At 42.0% G+C, this 13,067-nt stretch overlaps 1 protein-coding gene across 4 annotated transcripts in view; it reads right to left on the bottom strand.

The window, feature by feature from the left end:
- The window catches only part of BMAL1 (basic helix-loop-helix ARNT like 1), an 82,249-nt gene extending 76,227 nt beyond the window's left edge, over positions 1-6,022 (bottom strand). For 3 of the 4 annotated variants that reach the window (XM_074955086.1, XM_074955085.1, XM_074955080.1), the window contains exon 1: positions 5,887-6,022. The gene's annotated coding sequence lies outside the window, so the exon portion shown is untranslated. Of the gene's footprint in view, positions 1-4,749; positions 4,876-5,886 lie in introns of those variants that run through there. The other variant, XM_074955081.1, reaches the window with a different exon arrangement.
- Positions 6,023-13,067: the final 7,045 nt, after the last annotated feature.

The following is a 13,067-nucleotide window of genomic DNA, read 5'->3' as shown; positions in this document are numbered from 1 at the left end:
GGTATGTGTTCGATTCTTAGCAAAATTGATAATCTATAATATAGTAATTCACTGAAACTGCAAAAAAGCACATCAGCCCCAAGGTGACAATACCTCTAAATCGGCTTTCTATATAGAATCCTGTAACCAGAACACTGAAAACATTTAAAATACAAAATACATAGATTGCATTAGCTGTTTTTCCCCTAACTTTCATTTAAAAAAAATCATAGCTGAAGACTGTGAAATCTGTCATGTATTTGAAATCTAAAAACCTCAATGGCAGGATTATTACAAAATGGCTTGGAGGATATGATGCCAATGCAAACTATTCAGAAACTGTGAAACTACCATTCTTTAACATGACAAGTGTTAGAAATACTCCTCCACAATGATACTGTAACTACTTAATGGAAATTATATTTCAACAGTAGCCATACCAGAAGTGTACCATTAAATATTTACCTTAAGAGTAAGCTTTCAGACAACAGTACTTCCTTCACATAAGCTGCTATTAAAAAGCCCCAAATCAATGGAAAGCTTGCTAACTTAATGACAGGCAAAGAAAATGTTGCCATAAGCAATGACATGTTATGAAAAATAAATCATATTTTATCAGTGTTTATAGTTGTCCATGTAGTCTTCTTTAGAAAGTTAATAAGAAATGTAGACCGACTGGGCCATTTAAAATGGAGTATGCCATTTACTGCTTTAACTCCTGTGAATGATATTTCTTAAGTCTCTAAGGTGCCACAAGCACTCCTTTTCTTCTTGCTCTAAAAGAAGCCCATTGGCATCCTTCCTACTAGAAACTCCTCCTTCCCTTCTCCCCTCCAAACTACAGTGTGGCATCAGCCCAGGTTCACAAGTTGTTCTGACTCTGAGTCAGCGGCTAGCATTACCTCGGACAACAAAGACACTTAATACCAAGCTTTTCAAACTGCAGGAGCTCAAAAGGGTACACAGAATTTGTATGTTGACTAAGCCCTGGTCTACACTGGTGGGGGGGATCGATCTAAGTTACACAACTTAGTGACGTACTTAGATCGACCTACCGGGGTGTCTCCACTGCAGCGAGTCAACTGCTGACGCTGCCCCGTCGACTCTGCCTGCGCCTCTCGCAGCACTGGAGTACAGGAATTGATGGGAGAGTGCTCGGGGCTCGATTTATCGCGTCTAGACTAGACGCGATAAATTGATCCCCACTGGATCGATTGCTGCCCACCAATCCAGCGGGTAGTGAAGACATACCCTAAGAAATACCCACTGTAGCTGCAAATGAGAAAAAACATGGAACAAGGGCTAACAACAGATGACCTTCCTAAGCATCGCTAACCTAGTACCATCTTATGTTCATTTATGGGGCGGGGGGGGGGGAAGAGGAGGAAGATTTATTAGATTTTTATTCTTCAGATTCCTTAGTTAAACACAATCACTGAAAGTTCTGTTATAATGTAGTTTGAAATTTGTTTTTAGATATTAGCCACTGTCCAAATTAGTGCAAAGACAACTACGTTAGCCATCAACTTTCTCAAAGGCCACAACTAACATCTTGTTCTAGTTTATTAAATTCATCATGAAGCTGTCAAGCTGCTGAAACCTAGTGGTAGCTGATTTGAGGTTTTGCATCTATTCTTAAAAATTGATTAAATAGACAAATTAAGCTTACAACGTTGAGTGAAAGATCAGGTTTCCAAGGAGATGGAGCCTGGGCCCTGAATATGTAGCCTAACATTACATTTCTTTTCACAGATTGGATTAAAACATCAGATAAAATATGTAGCTCCTGTTAGAGTTGTGCACGTAATCTGATGGAAAAGGTGATGAAAATATACCCAAGTAGGTGTCATTTTTATACAGCAGGGTGTATTTAATGCAGAATCAGCCATCATAGTTTAAGGCAAAACAGTTAACTAGCCATAGTTTTATAAAAGAGTTTTTTTATAGGCTATATTAGATTACTTGAAAACCCAAAACATATAATTTCCCCAACCTTTAAAACTAGAATTTTTCTATTAAATACAGCAAAAGTTAAGATTTCAAAACACATTAACTTGTCGTTTTTCCTGAATCTCACACACTTAAACACATGAGGGTACACATTTCATCAGGAGAACTAGAACACTGCATGCACAGTTCTGCCAAGTTCATGTTTTGTGTTAAAAACTTCTTGAAATTTAGGACTTCTATTCCAAGTTCTTCAACGTTGCCATTAGATTTTGCATTTAACTTCCCTTGCTTTCAAGGGAGAAAAAATTAGTAAAGGGAGCAGAAGGCAGCCATATCTGCAAATATCTGAAAATTTTGAGCCAGTTTAGTCATCCCTGTAGAAAGCTGAGTAGAAAGTACTCTAGGCGTATGAGTGAAAATGCCAACTTTAAAAAAGTCGTAACTTGTTTTTTAAAATATACAACTTTCTCTTTAAGCTTGGATAGTGTGTGTGTGTGTGTGTGTGAGAAAAGCTTTAGGAGAGATGATTCTTGTTTACACGTCTTTCATCTACATGACATTTTTATGCAGATTCATAACTCAACCTGAATAGATTGATCAAATTTTTGGAAAAAAAAAATTTTGTTTGGGGCTAAAATCATACTTGGAAAATTTCAGTCCAAAAGTTTTTGATAAAGTTATGAGGAACAGAATGAAACCTATAACTCATTCTTAGCTATTGTTTTTATAGTGTTTATAGTTAGTGAATGCTATGGGCCCAATTCTGAGAGCGCTCTCCCATCAGCTTAATTACTCCAGCCCCTGGAAGTGGTGGTAGCTATGTCAGCGGGAGAAGCTCTCCTGCTGACATAGTGCTGTCCACACTGGTGCTTAAGTAGGCATATGTTATGTCGCTCAGGGGGAGGGGTGTGATTTAGCCACAAGCGACATAAGTTATGTCAACTTAAGCTGTAGTGTAGCGATAGCATCAGTCTATTCAACTCTCAAACAGATATTGGCACTTCTAGGCCAAAATCAGAGGTACCGTTGGGGAATTTTGAGAGTTAATTTGGTATAATACACCAGAAAAAGATCATCCGATGAAGTGAACTGTAGCTCACAAAAGCTTATGCTCAAATAAATTTGTTAGTCTCTAAGGTGCCACAAGTACTCCTTTTCTTTTTGCGGATACAGACTAACACGGCTGCTACTCTGAAACCCATAAAAAGATGGAGACTTAGTAAGAAAAATGGAAATACACTAAGTCTTAAAGGACAGGATTAAGATAGCAGTTCTCATTAAAGATAGTCTAATGTTCATATTAGTTTTACTGATTAGATATAGTTCGTAGTGACAAAAGCTTGAATATTATTCTTTTGGACGGTTATTATACTTTCAGGATTAGAGAGACAAAGTGGGTGAGGTAATATCTTTTACTGGACCAACTTCTCTTGGTGAGAGCCAAGCTTTCGAGCTTCAAGAAGAAGAGCTCTGTGTAAGCTCGAAAGCTTGCCTCTCTCACCAACAGAATTTGGTCCAATAAAACAGAGGTTCTCAAACTGGGGGGCGCAGAATGTATTCTGGGTGTGTGTTAGAAGCTTTAGGAGAGCTGATTCTTGTTTATGCATCCTTCAGCTACTTGACATATTGAAAGTTAAAGAGGGGAAATACAGGGTTTTTAAATTCTGGAATTTGAATAATTTAGTAGAAAGTGGAGGTATCTGAAGAGATGAATTTCTACTGTTCTCAAATGGGACTTAAGAAATTTGGTTTACCAATTATAAACCAATTAAAAATAAAAATCATTGTATTAGGAAGCCACAGTAATTGTTCTCAGTACATTAGTACATTTTATTAAAGTGTATTATATTTACCTTCACAACCTGTGCTTCATTAAATGCCAGCATCAAGATCAACAGAAGACACCATGGATACAAATAACAGCTACCAAGGAACACCCTGAGCAGCAACAGTACTAAATATGACAACTTCCAAACAGCTAATCAAAAGTAAAACATCTTTTTTATTAAAAAAAAGCAAGCACTGGGGGGAAAGCACCCCACCAACTAAGTGAAAAATTCTAAACTTATCAGCCCATCATTTAGATCACTGAGGCAGGGACAGTCTCTTACTTTCTAACACAGTGGTTTTCAACCTGCGGTCCACAGACCCCTGGGAGTCAACAAAAGGTTGTCATTACTATAGAACAGTGGTTTTCAACCTGGGGTCCACAGACTATGTTTAAGATTTCCAGAGGGGTCCACACCTCCATTTGAAAATTTTTAGGAGCCCACAAATGAGAAAAAGTTTGAAAATCACTGTTCTAACACAAGGGGACCTCTATTGGGCCTCTGAGTGCTACTATAAATGTGTTTACTACATACATTTTTTATTCATCACACTATCCCATTCTTCACATAAGCAAACCCTTCACCAAGTTTATTTATGGTAGACAGTGGAGACAGCCAACTGTGGGATAGCAGGCCCACGGGTGACCTAGATAAAGAGGGACCAATACGCTTTGGTTCATTGATTGAACTCAGCTCTGCTAAGTAAGAGAGCAAGGCAAATTTGAAAAGACTGCCAACCACTTTAAATATGATCAAACAGCAAGACTCTCTGGCCTACTACTCTTTACCCCACTCTTTCTTCTGACTCTGCAAAATGGTGAAAGAGTCTATTCAAATACTGCTTACGGGGAGACTGGGAGCCCTCACACTTTGGAGAGCACACGAGGGGACCGAACCACACTTTGTTCCAGCACTGGACATTTTCAGCACAGAATAATTATTACAATTACTTCAGATTTACAAGTAAAGCAAATTATTTTAACCAACGTACTAAGATAGACTCTAAGCCAGGGGTTGGCAACCTGCAGCACACGTGCCAAAGGCAGCACTCTGCTGCCAGCCGGGGTCTCGGCCGCCAGCCCCGCTCAGCCTGCTGCCAGCCTGGGGTTCTGTCTGCCAGCCCCTGTAAATATAAAATGTATTACTGGCATGCCAAACCTTAAATTAATGAAGACTTGGCATGCCACTTCTCAAAGGTTGCCGAGTTCTGCTCTGAGCACTAAGAACTGATGCATGACATCTTCCACCGTGTAAACTATAACCAGCGGAATCCACCTGCAGCTTCTCCTTCTGTGTAGTAATAAGCCCATTTCATTCTGTTTGGCTTCTTAATATTTCATTAGGTTCTTATATAACATGCTTATGGTTAACTGTTGTCATTTATTACACCATACAGCAGGGGGTTATTTAACAAAAACAAACCCTGAGTTGAACCAGTCAGTGTGCCTTATCCATGTCTGGAAGGGAAGGGATGCTGCTCTCCTCTCAGAAGGAGGCACTCTGTCTATTCCCCCACCTCTTCCCTCAGGAAGCATTGAAAACTATGTACACTGGGGATTGCGGGTGAACTATGTACACTGGGGATTGGTGACCTCTAATGTAGATACATTGTGTGTGTATATATATATATATATATATATACACACACACACACACACACACACATTTGTAATATATATTTCTGTTGGGTGTCCACAAACATTCTCTCCCCCCATACAAACAACCCACACCCCTCCATACATCCCCCCAACATATACCCCAACCCCCTTGCCTCCACTTCTCCATACACCCCCAAACTCCCAAGATACACCCCTCCGTGCGCCCCCAAGATACATCCCCACTCCTCCATACACACACACGCCACCCCAACACCCCACTCCCTTCCCCTGACCCCTCCATGTACACACACGCCGCCACCCTCCTCCGCCTCCCCCACGCTCCCCTCGCCCCCAGTCTCTCTTGGACTCCGGAAAGGAAGCGCCCCCCGTCTCTCGCCCCCGCACTCTCCCTGACAGCAACCTCTTCCCCGCTCTGACAGGAGTCCCCCCCCCGCTCCTCTGCCCCCCTCCCGGTCCCACCCGGGTCCCTGACCGGCACCAGCCCCTCCTCCCCACCCCTCTCTCCTCACCGTATAGGGGGGAGGGGGTCGGTGCCCCTCGGCGGCGCGGTGAGAGCTATGAGCAGCGAAGGCACCCCCGTCCCTGACCTACTTTCCGCCTGGCTTGCCACTGAACGTCGCACCACTAACCTACTTTCCAGCCAATGGCTTCTTCCCCCGGCCCGAGACCTAGCGCCCTTCTCCGCCAATGAGCGAGCAGCTCTCAAAGGTCGTCGTCCAATGGCCTGCAAGCGGGCCTCCAGGACCTGCCCCTCAGAACTCCGACCAATCCGCGCACGCGCAAGGAGAGGGACCCAATCAGAAAGGGACTTCGCAGTTTTCCTCCCGCCCCACAGAAGGTCTAAGTAGGGGCTGGGGAGGGGGAGGAGGGGAGTGCGTGTTCGATGAGGGGGCGGAGTCAGCAGTGGCTTAACGCTCGGGTTGCGGGCGGGACCCGGATGTAGCGCTGTTGGTGCTGCTGGGCGCGCTTTTGACCACCGTCGGACTCTGGGGAGCACTTTGGCGGCGGACTGGCGCGGGTCTTTGAGCAATTCTTCCCCTGGGTCAGTTCACCACAGCAGCTTCACACGGTTGCGGTGTCATCACCATGATACCACCCACCCTGCATGTCATTGCCATGACATCACTTTAGGCCACTACGTCATCACCTCACCCTGCAACGTCACTACAGTGTCACCACCTCATAGTGCAGGGTCACTACCTTACACTGTTACGCCATCCCTTTGTGCTGCAGCGTCATCACTGCCAGTGTGACATCGCCACCCCGTGCTTCTATGTCATCCCCAGCTCCACAGCGCTTCCTCCCATCATGCCATAGCAGCTCCTCACTGTTACTGCTTCACCTTGCTGCGTCACCACAATGGCCTTCTCTAGGGTTGCCAGCCGTCCAGTTTTCAACCAGAATGCCCAGTCAATAAGAGACCCTGGTAGCTCTGGTCAGCACAGCTGACTGGGCCGCTAAAAGTCTGGTTGGCCGCAGCAGCCGGCTCCATGCGGCTCCCAGAAGCATCCAGCATTTCCCTCTAGCTCCTAGGTGCAGGAGCAGCCAGGGGGGCTCTGCACGCTGCCCCTGTCCACAGTGCAGGCGCCGCCCTGAGCTCTGGCTTCGCAGCTCCCATTGGCCAGGAACCGCTGCCAATGGGAGCTGCGGGGGCAGTGCCTGCGGACAGGGGAGCACATGGAGCCCCTGACCACTCCTGTGCCTAGGAGCCAGAAAGACATTACTGATTCCTGAGGTAAGTGCCGCCTGCAGCCTGCACCCTGAGCCCCCTCCCATGCCCCAACTGCCCTCCCCAGCCCTGATCCCCATCCCACACCCAAACTCCCTCCCAGAGCCTGCACCCCATACTGCACCCCAATCCCTGACCCAGCCTTGAGCCCCCTCCTACACTCCAAACCCTTTGGCCCCAGACCAGAGCCCCCTTTGCACTCCAAACCCCTCATCCCTGGTCCCACTCCAGAGCCTACACCCCCAGCCCAGAGCCCGTACCCCGTCCCGCATCCCAAACCCCTGTTCCAGCTCAGTGAAAATGAGCAAGTGAGTGAGGGTGTGGGAGAGTGAGCGACGGAGGGAAGGGCGATGGACTGAGCGGGGAGTGGAGCCTCGGAGAAGGGGCAGGGCAGAGGGCCTTGGGGAAGGGGCGGGGCAGGAGGTAGGGCAAGGGTGTTCTGTTTTCTGCAATCAGAAAGGTGGAAACCTAGCCTTGTCTTATGATGCTATATCATCCCCATTGTGTGACAGCATTGCTTCCACTGCTGCATCATTGGCTTGAACCATGATGTCACTCACAGCGTCATCAAAAGGAACCCTAGAAATCCATTTGCCAGGGAATTTGCATTTTTACAGAGAATCTTTAGCTTTTACATTTGTGAAAAAATAAAAACATATACAGTGGAACCCCGATTATCTGATCTAATTGGGACTGGGGCCAGATTGGATAATCAATAATTTGGCTAATCAGGAGAATGTGCAGGGCTCGGGCTATCAGCTCCACGCAGCAGTGCTTCAGCTTCAGCCCTGGGCAGCGGCACTTGGGCTGTCAGCTTAAAAATTGTAACTATATCAATAAAACATTGTGTTCAACTGATACCTATATATCGAGGTATGGGAAATGAAAGTTCAGTGTTTCATTTAAATTAAGGGAAAATGCAAATTTTTATGGTTTTTTTTCATCAGATAATTTTGGGTTTTTTATCACGGAAAACTAGGATCCCTGGTCGTCATCTTGCACCACAGAACGTGCTCAGGGTTACTTCCTTGGGCTTCTACATTATCCCCTTATGCTACAGCATCACTTCAGTACTACTGCCTCACACTTATCCTTATCCCATAGTGCCTTGCACAACATTGTCCTTGCAAGATTCCCTCACAGGGTTCATAGAGGATCACAGCAGTATACCCACAGCATCACCACCTCACTGCACCCCAGCTTTGCTACCAAATACTATACCATTTCATGATATGCTCACGTGGTGCCCAAAAAGTTGCTGCGTCTTAATGCAATATTATTATACAGCTCTTAAAATGTGCTAGTCACTTTACAGAACATAGTAAAGCCACTCATTGGCCCAGTTTACAGTCTAAATTTAGACATGCTAAGAAGTGAGTAGGAAAAAACATGGACATCTCAGTACTTGTACACAGTGGGGATGTGTTGCGCCACTGCATAATCACAATGTTTTTGCATTCATATACTGTACCACACCCAAACATTGCATTGTATCATTGTATCATTACACCAACTTGTAACACATTATCCCATTGCCCCAAAATCTCCTATGCTATTCTATCACGTCATCACATCAAAATTTCATCTAATGTTTATTAGCATTACATTGCGTCAGAAGTTCACACTGCAATATTATTTTGTCATAACATTATCATTGTTACTTCAGCCCATCATCATAGAACATGATCTCATCTCATGACAGCATCAAGGTCTGCTTACTATTAAATTGATTTGGGACTTGTGAAGATTGACCACAAGTGGCCCTTGCAGGATACAGAATCTCCCTATTCAAATCAGGAAGATCTTAAGTAGCAACCCTCCAGCGAGTCATGGTAAATAGCATATTATGTATTCAGCAAATGAAAATACACGCCATATGGGAAAAAAGAGAAGGAGAACATTGCTTGGCTGGGAAGTTTTAAAATATTTTTGAACACATACAGGTGATGCAGCTGGAGGAATTTCTCTGGCTTTTTCTTATCCATGAATTTTTGCAGTTTTCATCACTGTTTCCTTCCACCTTAAAGAAAGATTCTCCATACATGCATGTCCCATCATCTGGGTTAATGCACAGTAATTATTGTCCAGGGAATTATGCCAATTGCCAAGCATACTGATCTGCATCTATTCCTGTGGGAAAGTAGGCATACAGTAGGTCATATGTTGTGATTTCCCACCTATAGTCACTTTACATTGGATAGTTTTTGTTACTGTACTTTCTATTAATGAGGTATTAAAGAAAGTGACAACATCAGGTTAATCAAATCCTGGCTTTTGGTATCTGATGGCACATACCAACCATACATTATTCTTTATTTATATTTTTTAATTGTTAGATTAAGCTTAGATTGCAAGTTGCAGGAAACATCTTGCTTGCTGCAAGTTTATAAATAACTTTATAAGTAACTATTATATATTAAAACTGTTAAGGTTGCAAAGACAAGCAATAAAGAATTAGGAAGTGACAGATTTAAGATTGATGTGAGTTGGGTCTGCCATGTTTGAGACCTGGATTCTACTCCCATCTCTGCCAGAATTGACATTGTTTCACCTCTCAAGTACCATATTTGTAAAATGGGAGGTGGGGGGAAAGATATGAGAAGGTATTATACTTGTCTGCCTCTTAGGGTAGCAGCATCAGACTGTGGTCAATAATAAATATTTTGAGGTGTACAGAAATATTAACAGCAGTAGATAGAAGAGGAGACTTGAACTTATGGGCAGTGCACTTTCCCTTAGGCTAAAGGGTATTCTGATGGGGAGGTATCTCTCAAAATTCAGAACATACTGGGAAGTACAGCACATCAGAGCACTTTAGGCAGAAGTCTTTACAGTACTGGTAATCTGTTAGTGGATCACAACACTATCAGTCATTGACACAATCATGCCACTCTACAGTTCCAAAACAAGGTCTAATAACGTTTTATTTTTAAAATTTCACACGTTGTTCTTCATATCATGCACTAGATCTCATTTCAGAGAAATGAGCTTTGTATATCTTAACCCTCATTTATTCTCTGTCTGTGCACAAAAAAGCATTAAAAGACTTTTGAAACTTTGAGAGCAGCTGATATTTGGGAGTGCTATATTTCAGGAACCCCCTGTTCAAGTGGCCTAAATTTTTACCCAGTTACTCTATCCAGACCCCGCACCCGACTTAACAATTTTCAAGGCTGGTGTGGGTTTTAGAGAGGAATCAAATTTTGGCTTTAAACAGAAATTTAGTTGCAACCTTAAGTGGTTGCTCCATAATAAATCAACTGAAGCCACTGCAGTGATTTTCTTTAATTAACATGAGAAATATAAGCGGATTAGTAGTTTTTAAAAGTTAATATTTGAAAAAGGAGAGAAAAAGCTTCTACCTGATGTTTATCTAGAAAGTTGATGATGAAGGGGACATTTATCATGAGAATGTTTAATCTATCTTTATTCTAGAGTATTCATTTTGACATTCAATTTGGGTTCAAAAAAGAATTAAATAAATGTATGGAGGATAGGTCCTTCAATGGCTATTAGCTAAGATGGTCAGGGATGCGACCCCATGTTTTAATTGTGTTTTTTCTGAAACATGATTCCTGGCCTCAGTTAAAGATACAGAGAGAGAGAGAGAGAGAGAGAGAGAGAGAGAGAACTGTCACTTAAGGTCCTGTGGTACATTCAAAAGTCTGGAAGCATTACCCTACATATTTTTTTAAATGTATTAATTCCAAGTTTATTAGCACCTAACTGTAGACTCATTACGTTTATTATTGCATCCAAACAATGCTTTTTGTATTAGTACTTTTTTGAAGAATATTTTTTCCCACTTTTTTTCTTGCATTTTGAATTTAAGATATCTACATGGATGAAATCTATAGCTCCTAGAACTGACAGAAAATTAGCAAGGGTGAATAAAATGCATTCATGGCGAGCTACAGTGCTTGTGTGTTTAAAAAACAACTCACAAATGTACTGAGACACATTTTACTCTCTGTTGCACTGCTGTAGCACCATGTACTTCAAATGAGTTGGACTAGCATAAGTAAGAGGAGAATTTGGCCCATTGACTACATTGGTTTCAAATACTATCTGTAAGTTACTGTTTGAAATAAACCTGATCCTAAACAGGTTGCAGCTGATGTCATATTTACTATAACAGATTAATCATATACCATAGCTCCTCTGTCTTTCTTTAACAGAATCTAAAAAGTGAACTCTATTACATTCCTGTGTGTACTTTATAGTACCAATTTATCTCACTGAACTATTGCTTTCTCATTCTTCTCAGTTTCTTCATATCCTTGAGGCATTACAGCATTTAAGATGGGTGAGTACAAACTTTTCTACTTTTATTTACATAAATACCTATCATCTTGCTCCTGCTCTGGTATTGCCAATCCCAAGCATGAAGTCAAAATCACGAGTCAAACCCCAAAATATCATGAAATTGGCTTAAAAATTATAACTATTTGGTTCTTTTTGTTTGTCTTCTGTTTTCTGAGCTTTTTGTTATGTACTTTCTTCATGTTTACAAGGTTTTGTCTGCAGTCATGAGGGCCGGAAACTTACTTTTTTAATGAAAGATTAGATTCTTATACAGTCTTTTGAGTCCCAGCAGCCTTAAGAAAAAAAAACGCTAAATATCGTGAGATTTGTGATAAAATCACAAGAGTTGGCAATCCTGCTGTCCTGTAGTGTGAAGAGAAAACAGGAAAATGAGGTTACAGTACATAGATCTAAGAAATTATAATCTTCCCTTCTCTCGAATATATGTTTATTTATCAGACAGAGACCCAAGACACAACATTTAAATCTGGATATGGATTCAAAACTTCTCAAAGTTTGGGGGTTTTGAGATTTGGTCCAGCCAATTATAGATTTGGAAAGTAACTGCAATGGTCAAATGTGGATCTGAGCTGAGTTTGGGAGTGTCCAAGTTCAGGATAGCGCTGATTGACAATTTTCAAATGCAACATTTTTTAAATAGAAAAATGGCCCTTTTCAAAAAAAAAGTGAAAATTTCATAAAAACCGTGACTTTTAAAAACTATTTGCTTTTTACTAAACGTATCACAATTTATTGAAACACTCATCAAAACTTTTTATTTAGTGAAAACTCTGGTTTCTGATAAAATGAAAAATGTTAATAACCACTTTAATAATGCTTTTGATACCTCCCACTCTCATGTTCTTTTACTCTTAAACTTGATGCCGGAACCAGGATTGATTAACTTTCCTTGATACAAAACAACAACAACAACAAAAACCCAACAACATTTCTATAAGTAATTTTGTTATAACAGAAGATGGTCGATCTTGCAAAAAATCCCTCTTCTTTACCCTGGGATCTGGCAATGTCTCTTCACACCTGGAAGGGGGCACTACAGCTGGTTGGAATCTTAAGGAACCACTGCTTTCACTCTGGGATTAGCTACTCTTTGTGACACATGGGCAATTAGGAGCATCTTTTAGTAAGAGCTTGTCTACACAAACACTTAGTTTGCAGCAAGTCGCAGCAAATCTACCCCTCACTAGCCTGCTGCTCAACATGTGTCCACATAGATCTTGCTGCCATGCACTAAAAGATTCCTAGTGCGCTTTAATCTATTACTGTTTCAAAGTGGGGTAGGTCAGAGCTCAATATGGAACTTTTAGTGCACGGCAGCAAGATCCACCTGGACACAGTGTATGGCAGGCCAATGCGGAGTAGACTTACACCCCAGTTTGCTGTGAACAGATGATAATGTAGACAAGCTCTAAAACTAATCTGACTCTCTTCAGCAAGTCTGAGGCCAACGTGTTTCTCTCTACTCTTCCTCTCCTACAGACAAGTGGCAACTTCACAGGATATGAGAAAGGAAAATTCCCTTGGAAATGCAGCAAATATCTATCTAGTACGTGGTAATTACTGCATTCCAAGAGAATTAGAACAGATGGCATATGATTACGATAGAGTAAAACTCCATTTATAACTGGAGTAAAG

The sequence above is a fragment of the Natator depressus genome, chromosome 6 (assembly GCF_965152275.1).
Source record: "Natator depressus isolate rNatDep1 chromosome 6, rNatDep2.hap1, whole genome shotgun sequence".
Taxonomy (NCBI): domain Eukaryota; kingdom Metazoa; phylum Chordata; order Testudines; family Cheloniidae; genus Natator; species Natator depressus.
Note: the sequence above shows the minus strand (reverse complement) of the source record. Positions and strands in the feature narration are given on the sequence as shown.